Raw genomic sequence first — 8,956 nt, forward strand, 5'->3', positions numbered from 1 at the left:
CGGCTGCACCAGGAGCTGCCTGCAGACTCGATGGCAGAGAGCTTGGCTGCCACGGTCTGCACAATGCCCTCACTGCCACTGGGGCTGGTATGCCCAGGGCCACAGCAGAGTCTGGGGCAGAGGAGAGTTGATCCCAAACCTCTACAGAGATGGACCGAGCTGAGACCACTGAGTGTTACCTTTGGTGGGTCCCTCCCATCCTGTTTCCCCCCTGAGACCCCAGTAGCTGCATTGTCTGTGGAAGATACCTGTGTTCTGGTGCATCAGTTCTTCCTCTCTCTGTCTCTGGCTTTTCACTGTGCACTGTGGCGGGTCTGGCGCCTGGGCTGCACACCTGAGGCACAGAGGGGGAACAGTGCCCTCGTGGGAAGGCTGTACGTGATGGAGGTGCTGGCCAGGGTGCTCCAAGCTTGCCTCCATGTTCACACTCCTGCTGATCTCCACACCTGACTTGCCTCTTCCTGTCACAATTTTCTCTTCAGGAAAATGCAGAATTTGTGTTCGTGGACTGACTCTTGTTCTCCAAAACAACTGCAATGGTGCCCACTGCACCTGCCAGTCTGCCCTGGCCTGGGACACCTGTCCACATTCCCGACCAGTTCCTGCATTTCTTACCTTCACTTCATCCCCTCATAACATCCCAGAGGCCACTCTTCTGGAAGTTCTTCCAGAAACTCAGTGATCCCTGCCACAACCCCCTGATGGATGCAATTGCCCAGCCCAGTGCCATGGGAACAATACCCTGTAGGTCTGTAGGTGCAGCTCCTCAGGTGCAGGGCACCTGTGCTAGTGCAAGCCCACAAGATGCAGAGCCTGTGCAGCATTAGCAGCATTGAGTCATTATGATAGTCGAGAACATTTATAGTTTTGTTTCTAGCATCAAGACTCTTTTTTCCCAAAGGATCTGATATCTTGGGGATACTGCTGCTGTGTTTGATCTGGGTCTTTTCAATTGGCACTAGGAAGGAGGGTGAAGGAGCTCCATGTGACCTGGCCTGTTGGAGCATGAGGTTGTCCAAGGCCAAGATGGGCTCCAAGGATGTAGGGATGGCAGAATGGGACACAAGTGAAAGAGGGAGAAAACCTCTTTGGTGGCACAAGGTGTTGTCCATTCTGTGCCTACAGTGGCAGGCTGGGTACTGCTGGGGGGTCAGGCTGCTTTACCTTGGGCCTCTTAGCAGGGATGCTGTGGTCCTCAGGGTCCTGAGGGAGCTGAGAGCTGCCCTTTCCAACAGAATGGCCCTTGCTGCCTGTCCTGCAGCCACCCAGGTACACCCAGCCGGTACCTGGGGAGCAGCAGCTGCCCTGGCTGGCACTTCCCACATGGAAGCACAGGAGAAGGGAAGTGATTCAAAGCCACCCAGTGAGTCAGTGGCTTAGCTGGAAATAAAGCAAAAGTCTCTTGCTCAAACCACTCACTCAGCTTCTCTGGGGAGGCTGAGTGCATTCAAGGGGGACTTTGCTGCTTCAGCAGTTTCCAAAGAACCAGGGCTCTAGACATAACACAGCAGATGCTCTGCTCCAAGCTGCACTTGCAAGACTGCTTGCTTAGGAAATGATAATGAGCTGAAGGGGCGAGGCAGCTGCTCCCTGGGGCAAAGCCCAAGGATCTGTGCAGGGGAGAGGGTGGTGAGACTCAGACCCTGACTCCAGCCCTCATGCAGTCACAGGCAGGCTGAGGTACCCTGATGTTCCAGTCCAGGGTCTAACTGAGCAGTCAGAGCAGTTTAATGGTTGACTGCCCACTTTTTGCCACCATCACTGTATGTGCTTGGCCACTGGCCTCTGGCAGGGCTTGCTGTGACACGAGGGGATGGCACAGCGCTCTCCAGCCCAGCAGATCTCCCTGCATCCTGTGACTGGAGTTGGGCACTTCTGCTCACACCTCGGGGTGCTTCCCCTCCCTAGCACCCAGAGGTGGGATCAGGCATCTGCCAGGGCTGTCTCCTCCCCAGAAGCACATGGCAGCTCCACCGTCCTCTTCCTCCTGCTCCACTGCCTTCTTGGGATTCAGCTTTTGGAGCTGCTTATCTCTGTTTCCAATGTGCAGGCCAAGCCAAGCTGTGCATGTTCCTTGTTTGTGAGTTGTTTCAGCCCTGCTCTGTGCCAGCCGTGGTGGGAGGCAGTGGCTGGCAGCCCAGCCCACAGTCACCACAAGGGCTGGACCTTGCTGAAGCTCTGAGACCTGTGGTGGCACAGCCAGCCCAGCCAAAGGTGGCTGTGGTGGCCGGAGGCATCAGCCCTGGCTGTTTGTTTACCTGGGGCTATGGTTGTGCTTGCCCAAGTCTGTGGGGCATGGGCCAAGCTGCAGCGTCTGGTGAGCAACTGAGAGAGGAGAGAGTGTGTGAGGTGTGGAGCTGTGGTCTCTGCAGGCAGATGAGCTGGTGCACAGCTTTGGCAGTGTCTTGCAAAAAGCGGCCCCTGTATTTGGAAAGGAAGAAGTGGGAGAGTCCTAGCTCTCTGTGTTGCAGCTGGATGGCTTGTTTGGGTTTCCAGTGGCTGCTCTGGAGGTTGAGCTCATGTTTGCTCTCTGTCCTGCTTCAAACTGGTAGAGCAGGGGTGGGAACCCAGTGGCTCCTCTTGCTCTGGAGCTAGGAGATTTCCCACAGCTGCCACTCTTCTGGCTTGTCCCCAGCCCAGTAAGCCCAGTGGCTGGAGCTGTGTGGGTGTCCTGCCTGCTCTACCATTCCAGAGCCCACATGGGATGGAGCAGCTGGCTGGTGATGTCACTCTGGCCCTAACCTAACCCATCACCTCTCTGTGGCTGTCTGAAATAAGCTGGCACATGCTCATTTTTCCCTTTCCCCAGAAAGAGCAAAGCACAGTCCATTGCCTGAGACTGCAGGTGTGCTGGGATGGGCACTCTGGGGAGATGCTGGCACCGAGCTGTTTGTCTCCCAGCAGAGCAGTTTGTACCTCCTCCTGGCCTGGACCATGCTGAGGAGGGTGGATGGAGGAGATGATGCAGTGAGAGGAGCTGTGGAGCTCTTAGAAGGGAAGAGATATCTGTCCTGATGCTGTCACTGTGCTATAGGCACAGGGATGGACTCCTTCATCCTGCAGTAACCAGACCATGGTGCTGGCAGGGTCTGACTGGTTGCCTCTGGTGGAGCACCCCAACTGGCCCCCCGGCTGCCTCCAGCAGACACAGATGTGCTCGGTGCTTAGAGGGGAAGATGTAGTGCCTGCTGCTGATCCTGTACCTAGGGAAAGCTGCTGGGATGGCTGCAGAGGCAGCGCCCCTGGGGAGGTGAGAGCCTGGATGTCTGTGTCCTCTTTTGCACCTCTTTAACAAGGCATCCCCCATGTGGGATCCCATTCTCTCTGGGCTGTACCACTTCATTCTCTTCTGGCTGTTGGAAGCACAGGGGGTTGCTTACAGCCTTGCCAGGCTGGCAGTGAACTGGGAGGGCTCCAGCTGGCATGCCATGGCTAACCCCAGGCTTGGCTGCCCCCTGACACAGAAACCCCAGTGGGAAAATTATTCCCACACAGGCAAGTCACAGGCAAGTCACAAGCAGTCACAAATCAGGGCCAGGTCCTGTTCCCTCACCCTCTCTGCCCAGTGTTGGGATATTTTCACAGTCACTGCTTGAATTCTGCCTTCTTTGAGAGTAGCAGCAGGGAAAGGGGGAGGCTGTCCTTTGGTGCGTGGTCTGTGGTGAGGCAATGTGTCCCCAACCTGCCAGTGCAGCCCTCAGCCCCATGACCAAGTTCTGTCCATGCTCAAGAGCTGCAGAGAAGAACCAGAGAAGAGCAACCACGGAGCACAGCTGGGTTGGGACATGCCTGGGCACCTCTTGGTGTTGAGTCTGGCAAGCTCCTGCCAGCGGTGCTGCTGTGGTGGGATGGGCTGCAGCAGCTTCCTGGATGAGTTATCACCCTGCAGCTGCTGATGACAGCAAGACCAGCATGGTTACGCTTCCCTGACAATCTCTTTATACCAATTTCATGCCTCAGATCTACCCCAGAGCTGCCCTTTTTCTATGGGGAGAATAGCACGCGAGGGGCTCCTCCTCCACCCTCAGACCCTGGCCTGCTGCCACTGCCTTCAGAGGCCGTGGCAAAGTCATGCCACACTTTAATTGCATCAATTAATTCCTGAATACCAGCCTTACTATGGCATGGGGCAGGGCAGGGGGCCCGGGAGCGAGGAGCACAAATGGGCCCTTGTATTGTCCTCCCGTCTCATCGCCTGCCAGGTCCTGCTGGCCTGGCCCCATGCTCTGAAATACTTCAGCATCCTCATGGCCTGCCCCAGGCACTTGGCTCTAGCTCCCCTCCAAACTGGATGATCCTTTCTGAAGACTCCTTGTGCCAGAAGAGAAAGAGCTGGAAGCTGTGGAAGTCAGGGAGGGTCAGGGGCCCATCCCTGGGGTCACACCAGGAGTGCCATGGTCCATGGATGGCAGACATTTCCCAGGGCATGAGGTTGTCTCTTGGCTGTGCCCCTAGGAGGATGCTCAGGACAGCCAGAGGTAACACTGATCCCGTGGCTCCATGAGGTGTTGCTTTGCCCCAGTTGAAATCAGTTGCATTGCCAGTGGCTGCGAGCTGTCAGTTCCCACAGGGCTTTCCCACTGCTGCACAGTGGCTCAGGTGTCTGGGAAGTTCGTGTGTGAGCTGGCTCCCATGACTGTGCCCCCTGCTCCCAGCTCCTGTCCTGTGCTGACTCTTGATTTTCCCAGGGGAGTGAAGCCCCCTGATGCTACCAGGCTGTGTGAGGCCTCCAGGGACACGGGGCATGGCCAAGAAATCCATGCTCATGCCTGGGAGATACAGCCCTCAGCCTGCTGTGAGCGGAACTCAGGGCATTTTGTCTCTCTGGGTCTTGTTTCTTGCAGTTGGAATGGTGGCATCATCCCAGCCCAGGGTCCCCTAACCAGAAGGGGAGTGCTAGTAGGTGCTGGGCAAGGACCAGGGCCTTGATGAAGATGGGGAGAAAGGCACCTGAATGTTGGCTGAACTCCTGCAGGGTGCAAACTCTGCAGCCACTGGAGCTGCTGTGCCTTGGGGCTTGGGATGTTCCCTGCACAGCGACCTGGGTGCCATCTGCCCTCTCCACCAGGAACCCCAGAGCCTGTGTCCAGAAACACTCTAGAAAATGCTGCTTGGCCATTGCTATGCCCCTTTCTTGTTCAACATTTGCTGTCAGAAGAATTCCTCTGGTGGCTGCCCACTGCTGGAGCCCCTGCCTGCTCTAGGATAAGCTGGGCAGAGAGACCCCTCAGCCTCATGCCACATGGCACTCAGGAGCTCAATTTGCTTTCACTCCTTTTCCTTCTCCCTTGAGCTGAGGCCATACCTTGCCCAGGTGCCTCTTTTTCTCTGGTATTTTATCCCCAGGGCTTGGATAGTTTTTAGCAGCAAGCTGAGGCTGAGCTGCCTCTGGGTGCTGGCTGCTGGCCCCAGGCAGGGCAGGGTGGGCAGAGATGCCCACTGGCTGCTCTTTTGGCTGCTTTGCTGAGGCATGGCTGCTGCTGGCCCCGCTCCCAGCAGGAGCATTGGAAGGAGGCAGTTCCATTCACTGTCCTACAGTCTGCAGGAGCCTTTTGGGAGGGCTCTTGCTCATCTGCTGGCATTTACCAGCCATAGGTCCTCCCACCCCCGGGGCTCAGCCCCGTGTTACCCCTCCACCACTCTGAGGAGCTGCTGATGTGCCTGCCCTCAAAAGAGCAGGATGGCAAATGATCAGTGGGTGTGGGAAGGTCAAATGGTCCCTGCATGGATTGCACGCAGCTGGACCAGAGAGGAGGAAGAGAGAGAAAAGGGACAGGAAGAAGAAAATGAAAAAGGAAAAAAAAAAAAAAAAAAAAAAGAAAGGGGAAGGGGAAAAAAAAAGAAGGAAAAGGAAAAGAAAAATATAAGAAAAGAAAAAAACACCATAATATTAATTAAAACAAGAAGGGCAAAAATAGAAAGAAGAAAGAGGAGGGAAAGAAAAGAAGGGGAAAAAAAAGAAAAAAAAAGCAGTGATCAAAGTACCATGAGGAGGAAACAGCTCCAGGTGTGCAGAGGGCAGTGTGAGCTCACCCAGGTGTGCAGAGGGGCAGTGTGAGCTCACCCAGGTGTGCAGAGGGGCAATGTGAGCTCACACAGGTGTGCAGAGGGGCAGTGTGAGCTCACCCAGGTGTGCAGAGGGCAGTGTGAGCTCACCCAGGTGTGCAGAGGGGCAGTGTGAGCTCACCCAGGTGTGCAGAGGGCAGTGTGAGCTCACCCAGGTGTGCAGAGGGCAGTGTGTGAGCTCACCCAGGTGTGCAGAGGGTCACTGTGAGCTCACACAGGTGTGCAGAGGGCAGTGTGAGCTCACCCAGGTGTGCAGAGGGCAGTGTGAGCTCACACAGGTATGCAGAGGGGCAATGTGAGCTCACCCAGGTGTGCAGAGGGCAGTGTGAGCTCACCCAGGTGTGCAGAGGGCAGTGTGAGCTCACACAGGTGTGCAGAGGGCAGTGTGAGCTCACACAGGTGTGCAGAGGGCAGTGTGAGCTCACACAGGTATGCAGAGGGGCAATGTGAGCTCACACAGGTGTGCAGAGGGCAGTGTGAGCTCACACAGGTGTGCAGAGGGCAGTGTGAGCTCACCCAGGTGTGCAGAGGGGCAATGTGAGCTCACCCAGGTGTGCAGAGGGCAGTGTGAGCTCACCCAGGTGTGCAGAGGGCAGTGTGAGCTCACACAGGTGTGCAGAGGGCAGTGTGAGCTCACACAGGTGTGCAGAGGGGCAGTGTGAGCTCACACAGGTGTGCAGAGGGGCAATGTGAGCTCACACAGGTGTGCAGAGGGCAGTGTGAGCTCACACAGGTGTGCAGAGGGCAGTGTGAGCTCACACAGGTGTGCAGAGGGTCACTGTGAGCTCACCCAGGTGTGCAGGGGGAAAGGTGTGAGCTCACCCAGGTGTGCAGAGGGCAGTGTGTGAGCTCACACAGGTGTGCAGAGGGCAGTGTGAGCTCACACAGGTGTGCAGAGGGCAGTGTGAGCTCACACAGGTGTGCAGAGGGGCAGTGTGAGCTCACACAGGTGTGCAGAGGGGCAATGTGAGCTCACACAGGTGTGCAGAGGGCAGTGTGAGCTCACACAGGTGTGCAGAGGGTCACTGTGAGCTCACCCAGGTGTGCAGGGGGAAAGGTGTGAGCTCACCCAGGTGTGCAGAGGGCAGTGTGTGAGCTCACACAGGTGTGCAGAGGGCAGTGTGAGCTCACCCAGGTGTGCAGGGGGAAAGGTGTGAGCTCACACAGGTGTGCAGAGGGCAGTGTGAGCTCACCCAGGTGTGCAGAGGGCAGTGTGAGCTGACACAGGTGTGCAGAGGGCAGTGTGAGCTCACACAGGTGTGCAGAGGGGCAGTGTGAGCTCACACAGGTGTGCAGAGGGCAGTGTGAGCTCACCCAGGTGTGCAGAGGGCAGTGTGAGCTCACACAGGTGTGCAGAGGGCAGTGTGAGCTCACACAGGTGTGCAGGGGGAAAGGTGTGAGCTCACCCAGGTGTGCAGAGGGAAAGGTGTGAGCTCACCCAGGTGTGCAGAGGGCAGTGTGAGCTCACCCAGGTGTGCAGGGGGAAAGGTGTGAGCTCACCCAGGTGTGCAGGGGGAAAGGTGTGAGCTCACCCAGGTGTGCAGAGGGCAGTGTGAGCTCACACAGGTGTGCAGAAGGCAGTGTCAGCTCACCCAGGTGTGCAGGGGGAAAGGTGTGAGCTCACCCAGGTGTGCAGGGGGAAAGGTGTGAGCTCACCCAGGTGTTCTGGATCTGCACACCTGCTGTGTGCATGGATCTGCGGGATCCTGCTCCCAGGTGACAGGCAGGTGTGGCTGTGAGCTTGCATGTGTGTGTGTGCAGGTGTGCTTCCCCTGGGGAGCCCGGCGCGCAGGGAGCCCCCGTGCCTGCAGTAAAGGAGAGGTACTTTGTGCAGTGAAAGCCTTTCCTGGCAGCCGAGGGCTGGAGAACAAAGACCCTCCCGAGGCCCGGGGGGCTGGTCGGGCTCGGCCTCGGGGAGAGCTGCCCAGAGGCTGCTGGCTGGGAACGGCCCTGTAAACATTGGGTTATCCCCCTGCCCCCTGCTGCCTGCAGGGATGCTCTGCCAACATCCCCGCCTCCTGCAGCCCAGGTGCTGCCAGGGAGCACTCTGGGCACTCTCAGGTGGTGCCCGGCTCCCCCAGGCCTGCCTGCCCCATGGCAAGGGCTCCTGGGGGCTTCCATCCTCTGCCAGGGCTCGCTCTCCCTTTGCTGCTGGAGCTGGGCACTTGTGCACCCAGGAGCAAACAGGGGGCTGCCCCTGGGGCTTCTCGAGGATGCACAGAGAGGCACTGAGACAGCAGCAGGAGCTGCAGTAAGGGAAAGTCCCCTGGAGACACGGACAAATCATGAGGCCACTGTGAGTGATTTCAAATACTGCAGCAGGGGCCGGGAGAGGACTGGAATTCTGGCTTTGGAGACACTTGGAGAGGGCTGGGAGTCGATCCTTGGAGATCCTTGGTGTGGTGGGAGCAGCCCAAGAGCAGCCTGCTTGGAGCTGGCCCAAGAGGGAGCAGACTGCTTCAGGAAGCCCCCCCACCCAGCCTGCTCTGGGAAGATCCCCCCTGGACCGGGGTCTTGCAAGTGCTCCATGCCCACAACCCAGGGCAGGGCAGCAGTGCTGGGCATGGGGACTCTTACCACCCCTTCTGCCCCTGCAGGAGCAATGACTCCAGGTGCTGCATGCTCCTGCTGCAGTGCTGCACGGGAGTGAGTCTGCATGACAGCCTGCATCTGTGCTTGGCCCTCACGCCCCAGAGACCACTCTGCCTCATCCTCCTCATCGTTGTCCTCCTCCTCCAGCATGTTGCTCCACAAAGGCCCTGTGGCAGAGCTGCCCACGATGCACTGTGATGTCTGGTTCAGTCTGAGCCAGTGTCTTGCTCACCAGAACCACTGAAAAGACCTGGGACAAGGTTCAGCAGCATCTGGCAAATGTAGAATCTGCTCAGAA

Source organism: Haemorhous mexicanus, chromosome 17 (genome assembly GCF_027477595.1).
Source record: "Haemorhous mexicanus isolate bHaeMex1 chromosome 17, bHaeMex1.pri, whole genome shotgun sequence".
In the NCBI taxonomy this organism is placed as follows: Eukaryota; Metazoa; Chordata; class Aves; order Passeriformes; family Fringillidae; genus Haemorhous; species Haemorhous mexicanus.